The following is an 11,178-nucleotide window of genomic DNA, read 5'->3' as shown; positions in this document are numbered from 1 at the left end:
CAAAATAGGACTTCCCATATATAAATCTTTACCTCCGGACCATTCCGGAACTCCTCGTGACGTCCGGGATCTCATCCGGGACTCCGAACAACTTTCGGTTAACCGCATACTAATATCTCTATAACTCTAGCGTCACCGAACCTTAAGTGTGTAGACCCTACGGGTTCGGGAGACATGCAGACATGACCGAGACGACTCTCCGGTCAATAACCAACAGCGGGATCTGGATACCCATTTTGGCTCCCAAATGTTCCACGATGATCTCATCGGATGAACCACGATGTCGAGGATTCAATCAATCCCGTATACAATTCCCTTTGTCAATCGGTACGTTACTTGCCCGAGATTCGATCGTCGGTATCCCAATACCTTGTTCAATCTCGTTACCGGCAAGTCACTTTACTCGTACCGTAACGCATGATCCCGTGGCTAACTCCTTAGTCACATTAAGCTCATTATGATGATGCATTACCGAGTGGGCCCAGAGATACCTCTCCGTCATACGGAGTGACAAATCCCAGTCTCGATTCGTGCCAACCCAACAGACACTTTCGGAGATACCTGTAGTGCACCTTTATAGCCACCCAATTACGTTGTGACGTTTGGTACACCCAAAGCATTCCTACGGTATCAGGGAGTTGCACAATCTCATGGTCTAAGGAAATGATACTTGACATTAGAAAAGCTCTAGCAAACGAACTACACGATCTTGTGCTATGCTTAGGATTGGGTCTTGTCCATCACATCATTCTCCTAATGATGTGATCCCGTTATCAATGACATCCAATGTCCATGGTCAGGAAACCATAACCATCTATTGATCAACGAGCTAGTCAACAAGAGGCTTACTAGGGACATGTTGTGGTCTATGTATTCACACATGTATTACGATTTCCAGTTAATACAATTATAGCATGAACAACAGACAATTATCATGAACAAGGAAATACAATAATGACCATTTTATTATTGCCTCTAGGGCATGTTTCCAACACTCGAATAATGTATCAAGCTGCTTGAAGATCCGCTCACGACGAGAGGCGAGGCTGGTGATTTGGTCGACTAGGCGGCCAACGATGTTGGGGAAATAGTCCTCGGCGGAAAAGCTGGCCTGCACGTGTATGGCCTCCTCAAGCACGTGCTCCAAGTTCTTGTGGTGTGGGAACTTGTCGCTGTTGTACATGTCGCCAAATCCAAGCATGCCGATGATGCCATCGGCCAGGCTTAAGATGTGCTCCTTGAGCGCTACCGGCTCTCCGGCCAAGCCGCTCAAGGTGCTCATCAGTTTCTCCACCTAATCGGCCATGGGTCCAATACAGTCCATGAGGTTTTATACTATGCACAATTTGTATACGCCATCTCTTATTTTATGAGGACGTGTGCCACATTAATCCACTGAAATGTGTAAATAGCATATATCATCTCTTATTTCCTATGTGTGGGTCTTGTTCTTCTATGCAAGTAGTACCTTGTTCTTCTATGCACCAAAACAGTTTGTTTTGCTTCTGTGTGTTTTCCAATGTTTTAAATAGCGGGCTATAGAAAATAGCGGCGGGCCTCCAAATCAGCTATAGCGGGCTATTTGTAAAGGCGACCATTTAGCGGCACCCTGCTGAAAAGGCTATAGCGGAGCTATAGCTGGCTATTTAAAACTATGGTGTTTTCAGACCAGTTTTGTTGGTTTTTACCGTGTTTTGGAGCACATTATAGTGTTACATTTTGTGGTTGCGTGTCGTGTTTCTGTGTGCTTAGAAATACACAATGCAAATACAGGAGAATACGTTGGAGTGGAGATAATTCTACACATAATGTCCGGCAATGGTGTATGCATTAATTCTACACATGCTGCATGCATGTATGTTTGTCCGTACCTGATGCTGGCGTGCATGCCATGCTGCCTCGACATGGCGCACGCCGAAGAGCTCGACCACGAAGAACTTGCGCATGGCGTGCCAGTAGGCACCGTATGGCGCGAACCCAACGTTCTTGAGGCCGTAGGACAGCCTCTTCATCCCTGGGGACACCGTCGTGCGTCTTCATCACCTCGCGCGCCGCCTCAGCCGATGACACCACCACCGTCCGCACGGTGCCGAGCTGCAGCTGCATTACCGGCCCGTGCTGCCGCGCTAGATCTCGTAGGCTCCGGTGCGGCAACTGACCTAGCTGGTGCAGGTTCCCCAGGATTGGAGCCCGGGCTGGGCCGGGCGGTAGCTTGAGCCCTTTGTTGCTCAGTCTCCTCATCAAGAGCACGAGGGAGACGAGTGCCAGGAGGAGGAGGAGCTGCCATTCTTGGGGCTGGGAGAGGAGCTCCGAGCTGAGTGAGATGGCCATTGATTTTCTTAGTTGTGTGTTTGGTGATGTGCTGCTCCTGCTGCTGCTTCTTATACATGTGTTACGAGCTTTAGAGGCGTTTTAAACTCCTTTTGCTGCCTATCTTTTGCTCCTGCGTGAGCGTCCCCTTAGAAACTTATGCTCGCTTGTGAACCTGTTCTCTTATGGTACTGTTTTCTGGGACGTTGGCTAGCTAGGTGTCATCGGGTTTTTCGCCCCAAAGCAGGTGTCTCGTGGGCGAGCTCCTGTGGTGGGTTTTTCGGCGATGCTTTGGACTCTCACTCCCTTTCCCGTCTCCTTAAACTCTGGATGGTTTTGTATTTCCGTTATTCAGTTAATGGAGATGGGTCATTCCGGTATAAAAAATATACTAAAAATAGATAAATTAGAGCATTGGATATTTCATTGATTAACATCAAATTTTCAATGAAGCACACGACCATTTCTAAATTTGATGTTAATCAATTAGGATCCTGGCCTTGGCCGGCTGGAGGGCTCATGCTTAGTTTTTAGGTGTTTTTTTAGTCTTTTTAGGGTTTGTGTTATACTCGGGAAGGTAAGGCGGCGACAACTCCCTCAAGATGGAATAAAGTTCTCCCTGTCTAGCTCCTGTCGCGGAAGTGCTTCTCGTGTTGTTGGAGGGCGTGTGGAGATGTGTCTCTGGCGAATCTCGCTGGATTCGGTCGATGTTTGTCTTTGGCCGATCTGTGTGTATGCGGTCTTCATTTGTCTACAAGTTGGATCCTTCTGATCTATACTTCTCTTCATTTGGCGGTGGTTGCTATTCTGGTGCGCTGGTCTTTTGGGGCCTTAGCACGACGACTTCCTGACTGTCTACTATAGCAAGCTATGCCTGGATCTAGTGAGGAAGGGGCGATGATGGTAGCGCGGCTTCGGCAAGCTCCACTTCTTGTAGTTGTCGCTTGGTGATCTACGGACGTGGATGTAATTTTTATTACTTCTCGTGTTCTTCGTACTGCCATGATGTTTTATGAATAGATATAGAGTTTTGCCAAAAAACAAAGGTCTAGTAAAAACATATATCAAACAACCTGAAGCCACCACTCCACACCTACAAACTTGACAATAGGGATGCCATCACAACGCCTCACCATCTAGATCACCGGGGTCATCATGAAGCCGCCCACATGGCGTACCGGGAGCACATATCCGATCGAGCAGACCCTAAGCGTGTACAACATGCACATGCTTCAGAAGTCGCCACCACCGTCGAACAGTCGACACATCTTTTCGATAGGGATCCGCATTATCCTTGCCAGGCCTGCTACGACAACGCCAAACAACACTACCACCCTGCGCTCATCCATCAAGATGCATCCGCCACCGAGACTCAGCTGCGCCTTGACGCCGAGACCCGCCGTCATCGATGTGGTGTTTAGGACACCGCTCCACCTCCAAGCCCCTCCAGCGGCTGCTACAAAACAATGCCCCCAAGAAGAATACAGTGCCAAGCATCGCCATTGTTTGATTTGGAAAACCCATATATGGGGTTACCACCGGAGTAGCCCGAGCGACGAGACAGGGTTGCAATAACTATGCCTTCATCAGGCTAACGGCGCGTAGACACCACCATCCCCCGTCATGATGGAAGTCTGCTTATTTTTAACCGACAACCGGTCCTTCCCTTCCTTGCCACCTCATCGCCCAGAACCATGCCTGCCAGCAAAACGGACCAGCGGGAAGCACCGAAGACCTCTGGGCACCACCCGACACCATGCCAGAAAGAACCCTCGACACCAAGGCACTGTCCTGCCCACCACCACGACGATCACACGCAAAGGCCTAGGGTGGGCCGCCTGCTGCCGAGACCGTCTAGTTCATATAACAATCAGTCGGTTGCATTATCCTAAAAGAGATGTGGTTGCTGTGATACTCCGTTGGGACCTAAGGTCATATCGCCTATCGCTTCTACTGTAAAACTAGCACAGTGGCCCGCTCGTTGCGCGGGCTAGAATTTTAAAAAGTTTAATAATACAGATATATTAGTTCGTTTGTCTAAAGAAAAATTGAAATTATACTGATGACATTTATACAAATATAAGACTTCTACGAACAAAGATTTGTCTTAAGTATTGTTGAGATTATTATTTATCCCTATATATAAATATGTATGTTACCCATTTGTCATTACCTTCTAATCATCCATGCCATACTTGTGCAAATTTTATTTGTATAATTTTTCCAGCATTTTCATAACTTGCGAGGGAGTCGATTATATATCGTAATTAAACATATGATTTCATGGATATTCACATTGTGCCATATAAAATAGTTCATTCTATGACCACTACAAATCAATTTCTAAATAAATATCACATTTGTGGGTAATGTCTCTAAAAGTTTCTAAATCATGGCTGAATTACTATTATGCCATTTTGATAGGTAGTGTGTTTTATCTATGGCCGTGTGCATACTTTGGGTGTAGTGTATGGTGTCATGTGACATCAAGATCAACATGCAACATCAATATTAAGTTATCGATCATTGGTGTTAGATGGACAACTATAAATTTCGATGTTCGCAAATAATTGCATGAGTATAGCATAGCTGCGTTATCTTTTAATGCAATAACAAAATAAACATCTGAATGGAGTGAATATAAAATAGTCTATCCACATAGATAGGGCAACTAAATAATGAAAATAACCATTTTAATTAACTTTTCAAGATTTTTGTGTCCCAGTTATGTCTTTGTTGTGAAATATTTGGTGTGTTAGACATGTATACTATCTGTATGGCACAAAACTCTAAGAACTACATTTTGTATAGATATGCTTCCAAAATTAAATTAAGAGATATGTTCAATGTATTATTTTCTTTTCAATGGTCCAACGATACAATTATATATTCATAGTCACAGTTAGAGAATTTCTTCTAGTGGTTCTCTAGAACACCATCTAGTAAGAAACACATGTTGTAATATTTTACATATATTTTTAAAATCTTTCTTGTCGTTTCCTTGTTTTAGTGTTTCAAAATTTTGCTCATGTGTATTTGATGTGCAATATAGCATGACGTCTACCTAGTCTAGGACGGCACATTACCAGAAGCTTAATCCATGTTCTTATTACTGCATTACTGCATATTGAAACCTCCTCTTGTATTGGCAAAAATTGCTATTTGATTGCATCATAGAAGTTACGTACAAACCCATGAGCCATAATTCCCTTTGCAAAAGTTTAGATGTAGTTATTTTACTTTCAAATTCAATGATGTATAGGAAACAATCGTACACTTTGTGACTTTAGGGCCCAAACAGTTTATGTAGTAAGCACTCATGAGAGTTCCAATTCAGTGTTTTGTAAATGTATTTAAATAAAAATATTGTAGATCTACATGGTCCATAAAGAAGATTTAAACACTAAATTCTCCTAACCACAAACTTATTTTTCTTTGTTTAATATTTTTATAGGAGCATCATTTTCCTCCCTTGTAGCCACATGCGCAATTACCCCCGACAATCCTTCTCTTCCAAGCACATCTTGCGTTTGACATCCTTTTGTTGACACGGACTATGCAAATAGGTCATGCCATCACTCTAAAATCCAATGAAACATCCAATATAGATCACCTTTTGGCAATCACATGTAAAGTTATTGGCATACTATGGTCGTTTTGCGTTGTAATTCCTAGACCTCTCCCTAGGAATAATCCATGTGTCTTAGGTTTTGTACATCGGTCACCGTGGAGCTTTTTTCCTCATAAGAATAACATGTGTAGTCTTTAGTGAATAGTTTCTTTAAATAATACTTTTAAAATGTTTTCATATAATTTTACACTTTATTATGCTTAGTTATAATGTTGTCATGCGGTTAGAGTCGTTCATGACTACATGTGGCACATTTTATATTTGATAACCTACATGGTAATTGTTTTGTATGGAGACCAAACATTTTTTCAAATATTAGATTAGTACACATAAGTGATTTTTGGTTTTGAGCTCAGAGTTCATTTGTTCATATGATATCTGGTTCTATAGTTATCAGTGCGTCAAAGTAAAGCTTAGAATGTGACCTAGATAAGTTGTCCTTTGTACAGTGTCATGACGTATAATCATTTGCAAAAATTTAAAATTAAGCCGAGAAAGAAGTTGATGGGACAAATGAAAGTTTAAAAAATACTGCTATAGTATGACCAATACATTTAAGATATCGAAAATGTTATACTATAAAAATTAGATAGTATTATACTTGACTGCAAAATCAAATTTAAATTTAAACCGCTACCACCAGGTTAGTCCTTTCAATATAGCAAAAAATGTTCCATTGTTTTTTTACAATCTGAAAAATGTTCGAATGTGTAACTAACTGCCTAAAATTCTAAATAAAACAGTAGAACTGCCTATTTTTTATAATTTGACCATATATAAGCATGTTGTGGATGATCATGTATGTGTCGATTTTTGGGATCGATTGTACGGGAACGCTCACACACATGCCTCATAGCGCGACTGACTCTGAAGCGTGTGATTGCATCATACACAACATTCAAGTTGTCACACAGTAGCACAATCATTTTAGTTAATCATCATGTATGTGTTTGTGAAGTGTATACATATATGCACCTTTTTGTGTTTTTATTTTATACGGAGGCAACGTGCATGCGATGAAAAGAAAATGGGACATGCATGTCCTTCTTTTCATGTAGCTGGCCATCCTTTCTTTCCTCGAGGGCAGCACATTAATTAGCTTTTTTTATCCACCAAGACTTTAATTTATTTTGGACAGCTGATTTGTTGTTTCACGCTAGGGCTATTTGATGGGATAGTTCAATTTTGTTTTTGCTTCTTTTCTAATGCTAAGTGGGAGGCTGTACCAATTTTTTTTATTTTCTATTGCTATACATAGGAGGCTGTACCAAATATATTTTTCCTTGAACATATGTCACGTAAGCCCTCTTAGGCCCACCATGTTACACAGAATGAACGGTCACGTAATATTAATTTTAAGAGTACTGAAGATCAAGGGCTAGTATTTTCCGATTAACGTGGAAAGAAATTGATGGGACAAATGAAAGTTAAAAAAACAGATATATGACCAATACGTTTAAGATATCAAAAATGTTATACTATAAAAATTAGATAGTATTATACTTGACTGCAAAATCAAATTTAAATTTAAACCGGTACCACCAGGTTAGTCCTTTCAATATAGCAAAAAATGTTCCATTATTTTTTTACAATCTGAAAAATGTTCGAATGTGTAACTAACTGCCTAAAATTCTAAATAAAACAGTAGAACTGCCTATTTTTATAATTTGACCATATATAAGCATGTTGTGGATGATCATGTATGTGTCGATTTTTGGGATCGATTGTACGGGAACGCTCACACACATGCCTCATAGCGCGACTGACTGTGAAGCGTGTGATTGCATCATACACAACATTCAAGTTGTCACACAGTAGCACAATCATTTTAGTTAATCATCATGTATGTGTTTGTGAAGTGTATACATATATGCACCTTTTTGTCTTTTTATTTTATACGGAGGCAACGTGCATGCGATGAAAAGAAAATGGGACGTGCATGTCCTTCTTTTCATGTAGCTGGCCATCCTTTCTTTCCTCGAGGGCAGCACATTAATTAGCTTTTTTTTATCTATCAAGAGTTTAATTTATTTTGGACAGCTGATTTGTTGTTTCACGCTAGGGCTATGGGATGGGATAGTTCAATTTTGTTTTTGCTTCTTTTCTAATGCTATGTGGGAGGCTGTACCAATTTTTTTCTATTGCTATACATGGGAGGCTGTACCAAATATATTTTTCCTTGAACTTATGTCACGTAAGCCCTCTTAGGCCAACCATGTTACATAGCATGAACGGTCACGTAATATTAATTTTAAGAGTTCTGAAAGAGCAAGGGCTAGTATTTTCTGATTAACGTGGAATTTTCTAGCCGATTTTAGTTGCATCTAGTTCACCTTATATTACTTTTAATATATAATAGATGTTGCATTCCAACGACAGCATCTCTTTTCCCTTGTGTGAGAAATATTACTAGACTGTGGAGTTGTGGATTCTGCCTTCGTCACCATGTCCATTAATTCACACTGTCTGCTGTGAGCATTTGATTGTCAGCTTCTCCAGCCGTCGTGTTTCACATGGGACGTACAAACACCTTTGGTATGAAGTCATCGCGCCATGGATGGGGTCTGCACCGAAAATGCATTTCCGTCACAGCTTGAATCATTGCTACACCGAATGCCGGTTGGGAAGGTTCATGGTAATCTACCACACAACCACACGCACAATTTCGTGACCGCCGCAGGCTATTCATTGACTGGCATCGTTGAGTCAAGAAGGTCAGGCCAGAGTTGTACACCTTCTTGCAGTGCAGCATCGACATCATGATTTGTCCTTGCGACCATATGACAGGCCAACTTTTGTACAACTCCCGTGTTGCAGTGCAGCATCGACAGCGTGAACAGCTTGATTTGTCCTTGGGAAGACATTCTTGATAGGAACAAAAGAACTCAACAGTCTGGGTGCATGCGGGCCTCACTGAGCGTGACCACTGGTCTGCAAAGTTGGACCTTCACCAGTAAGTAAATGCATAGTAGGCCTCGTATCGGACATTGTTTGGAAAAAGATTCAAATTTATTATAAAAAGATTATTAGAAGTACAAAACATCTCAAATATAATAAAAATTATACTCAACAAGACATCGACGAGGAAATTTCGAGATACTCAGCCAGACAACCACACACAAAATTTCAAAACCGCAGTAAGCCGTTCATTGACCGGCATCGACGAGTCAAGAATGTCAGGCCAGAGTTGTACACCGTTGCAGTGCATGCAGCACCGAAAGCATGAGCATCATGATTTGTCCATGCGAAGACATGACATGCCAGCGCTTCTACACCGTGTTGCAGTGCAGCATGATTTGTCCTCGCTAAGAAATTCTTGATGAGAACAAAAGAACTCAATGTCTTGGTGCATGTGGTGCTCACAGAGCGTGACGACTGGTCCGCGGACTTGGAGTCTTGGACCTTTAGCTTAAACCAGTACAGGTACGTACTATAGTCCCAATCGCATGCACTAAGGAGAAATTGTGTGTTATTACTAAGTTGCCTAAGGTTGAAAAAATAAACTACGCGTGCCCCAATTTCAGCTGCGTATGATCCACAACTCACTGGGAAAGGCTAACTGTGTGTAATAAGGCTGACACTGTTTTTTTAGCACAGCACAATCGAAGTCGCTCATATACACAAGCATACAATCAACCTTATGAATGGACGCATGTACACCCTACCCCTATGAGCGCCTCCGAAAGACCGAGCCATCACATTCTTAAGATTGACAAAGTCGCCATATATGCGTTCGTAGTCGACGGGAACGTCTCCTCCCACTGAACGCATATCGCCGAAAGTCCTGAAATAAATCCAGGTAAATGCGAGCACCAATGTCAAGTCTGGGACTTGAACTCCAGCAAAGACACTACACTTTCATCCTATAGTAAGCAGGAAAAAATAATTCCAAGTGAAACTCACATCCGGAGGAGGCGTGCCGATATTAGGCACTCGGCGCTGATGTCGGTGGATCTCAGGACCGGTGGAAGGAGAGGCGCCACCTTGCCGCCGTAGCTGACCGCGGCGAGTTGGTCTCAGACTGGAAGGTGCCGCCGATGGAGCGCGAATGGGGAGCGTGCCGCCGCCAGTGCTTGCGGTTTTGGTGCTCCTCCTGGAGCCGCCGGGGGTGGATGGGCGGATGAGGTCACGGAGGGCCTGAGGGAAGGGAGAAGCCGAAGAGGATATGACTGGTGGTGGGTGTCCCGGCCGGGGCCAGCGCACGTCTCGCGTCGCCTTGGCTCGATCCCTCTCCTCTTTATCTGCATCGCCTTTGGGTCGATCTCTCTCCCATGCATCCCGCGTCGCTCTATCTCCTTTATGGGGAAAAATAACGAGCGCACAAACGCAACACACTCTACTTATGGGCCGAACATGCCCAGTTTGCCAGACTTCATTGTTTCGGCCTCGAGAGCAGCAGCCCATTAGGACAGCTAGGCGACATGCGGGACAGACGGTTGTAGACAGGGGATCCGACGGCCAGAGATACCCAGATCGTCAAATCAGACTGTCGGAAATGCAAATCGCCAAGAGGGCTCGCTTTAGGCTCGGTATACTGACCTAAATTGCTCAAAAACTTATGACGATTGGGCCCCGTATGACAGACTTTGGCTGCATTTTTTGTCAGAATTGTCATAATGACAATTATTATGTCAATTTGCCCAATATTGAGACTCTCCTAGAGGTTCTTAAGGCTACTCATAGTCAGGAGTATCATATACTAGTATTATGCATATGATACTAGTGTATGATACTACCCTCATAGTGCATAGTATCACAGATTGCTATCATAGATGATTCTATTTATGGCCATGCATGTCATATAGTAGCAAAGTATTAATTATGGTACGGTATCTATATATGTTACTCTAACTCTCTCTCTCTCTCTTCTTTAATTATCTGCCACATCAGTGTGTTTGCTAGTCCCGAGTGTATGATACCGACTAAGATACCACCACTATGGCCAGCCTAGGACTCAGAGCCCAGGTCTGCTGGCAAGGTTTCTTTGATAGGTTTGTTTATTTATCGAGAACGGGATTCACGCCTGTCCTGCTCCTGCCTGCTCACATGTTGGAATCTCGGCACTCCTGCAAAATTCAGAGTGAGTACCATGCTACGTGTTCTGCCTGCTCAAATGTTCTCTTGGAATCCTGGCAGTCGAAAAATTCATAGCGAGCATCACGCCACATGTACGGCCTACTCACATATCAGATGTTGGGTCAAAATGTATCATTATATTCCAGCTAGCTTGTGTACTC

General features: G+C 42.8%; 1 pseudogene; it reads right to left on the bottom strand.

Annotated features, from left to right (window-relative positions):
- Positions 1-883: 883 nt before the first annotated feature.
- LOC123075938 (4-hydroxyphenylacetaldehyde oxime monooxygenase-like) lies at positions 884-2,515 on the bottom strand (annotated as a pseudogene).
- Positions 2,516-11,178: the final 8,663 nt, after the last annotated feature.

The sequence above is a fragment of the Triticum aestivum genome, chromosome 3D (assembly GCF_018294505.1).
Source record: "Triticum aestivum cultivar Chinese Spring chromosome 3D, IWGSC CS RefSeq v2.1, whole genome shotgun sequence".
Lineage (NCBI taxonomy): Eukaryota > Viridiplantae > Streptophyta > Magnoliopsida > Poales > Poaceae > Triticum > Triticum aestivum.
Note: the sequence above shows the minus strand (reverse complement) of the source record. Positions and strands in the feature narration are given on the sequence as shown.